Raw genomic sequence first — 1,776 nt, 5'->3', positions numbered from 1 at the left:
CAGACAGATTTACAGACGGATTCGGTCTTTATTACAGACGGATTTTTGGTTACCGACGAAATTACCGACGGATTTTGTCCCTCTGTAAAAGCCCCGTCGGAAATTATTTACCGACGGATTTATTTTCCGTCGGAAAATTACAGACGGATTTTTACCAGTTACCGACGGATTTTCCCTCTGTAAATTTTCTATCCATTTCCCAAAAGCGACGAACTTTCCGACAGATTTTCCGTCTGTAATTACAGACGGATTTTCAGACGGATTTTCCGTCTGTAATTACAGACGGATTTTTCATCTGTAATTACAGACGGATTTTCCGACGGATTTTCTGTCTGTAATTACAGACAGATTTTCCGACGAATTTTCCGTCTGTAATTTGAACTTTGGAAAATCATCCCACGTTCTGATTACAGACAAAAAATCCGTCTGTAAATCCGTCAATAAGGTAAAATATAATTTTTTTTTATTTTTCTAATTACAAAATAAATTTGTTTTCATATAAAATAAATATAAAAAAACTCAACTCAACTCAAATAAATTATATATTATTTTTTTCTTCTTTGAGATATATGAAAAATAGATTATCTATATAATATTTCTTTGCATATAACTCTACTTATTCAATAATATACACTTGTACATCCATATGGAGTGAAAATTACATTCATGTCTCACAAACATTAGTAGAGTAGTATCCTTAGAATTTTCTAAAATTTCTTGAACAATGCAAGCTAAGCTAGAGACCACTCATATGGTAAGTGTAGAACTTTATGGCAGCTATGTACACTTTCTTATGGCTGCTATGTACACTCTATTGATTCTACAATGTACACTCTATTGAAGCTGCAATGGCCGCAACGGCAGCAACTAGGCCTGCCACGGATACTGCAACATGCAACTGAGCATTATGAGTCCTAATTTCCTGCTTTTTCCTCTCCTTTTGATCCTTCAGCCGTTACTTTGTCAAAATTTTTCTCAGCAAAGGCACATGCTAGAATTGCCTGTCACCCAACCAAACTTATTATTAGATACTCCTTTCAATTTTTTGTAAATATATATGTGCTTTAAGTTTCTATAATAAGTAACTAATAATAATATATGGTATATTGGCAGTACCTGTACAGCAACAGCTAAACCATCAGCTAGAAGGGAGGATATCCCACGTGATGCCAAGGCATCTTAGGCTAGTTTCACTAGCCTTTTTCTTTTATTTTTAGTTGTTTTATGTATTTTCTTGAGCCTTAAGTAATCATTTTGGGCCAATTAGTCATGCTTGTCTTAAATCATTCAACATGAAGATTTTGATGCAAATTCCATGAGTTTTTAGTTATATTCCTTGAATGCTATGAATGGAAGAATTCTCATGAAATTTTGCAAGACTTTGATACAATTGTTTGGATGATTTCAGGAAAGAAGAGGCTAGGCAAGGAAGCAACAAAATCAATAAAGGAAGCTTGAATATCACATGTGGAGTTTAAGTTCCAGTTTAAGCTTAAACTGGAACTTAAACTACCAAGCCATATAATGCTGGAAATGGCGTTTAAGTTCCAGTTTAAGCCTAAACTGGAGCTTAAACGCCAGAATCATGAAGGCTAAGAAATGCTGAAACTGAAGTTTAACCTCCAGTTTAACCTTAAACTGGAGGTTAAACGCCAAAATGAGAATTCCACTCAGGAAGCATTTCCACGTTTAACCTCCAGTTTAACCTTAAACTGAAGCTTAAACGTGTTCGACAATTCCACACTCCAGGGTTGCCTTCTTCCATTTCCACGTTTA

General features: G+C 35.0%; 1 long non-coding RNA gene across 1 annotated transcript; it reads right to left on the bottom strand.

Annotated features, from left to right (window-relative positions):
• LOC110263261 lies at positions 546-1,163 on the bottom strand. Its single transcript, XR_002348600.1, has 2 exons — positions 1,117-1,163; positions 546-1,001 (listed from the first exon to the last, which is right to left on the bottom strand). It is a non-coding gene; the product is annotated as an uncharacterized LOC110263261 (long non-coding RNA).

Source organism: Arachis ipaensis, chromosome B06 (genome assembly GCF_000816755.2).
Source record: "Arachis ipaensis cultivar K30076 chromosome B06, Araip1.1, whole genome shotgun sequence".
Classification (NCBI taxonomy): Eukaryota; Viridiplantae; Streptophyta; class Magnoliopsida; order Fabales; family Fabaceae; genus Arachis; species Arachis ipaensis.
This window is presented reverse-complemented; position numbering and strand designations above follow the sequence as displayed.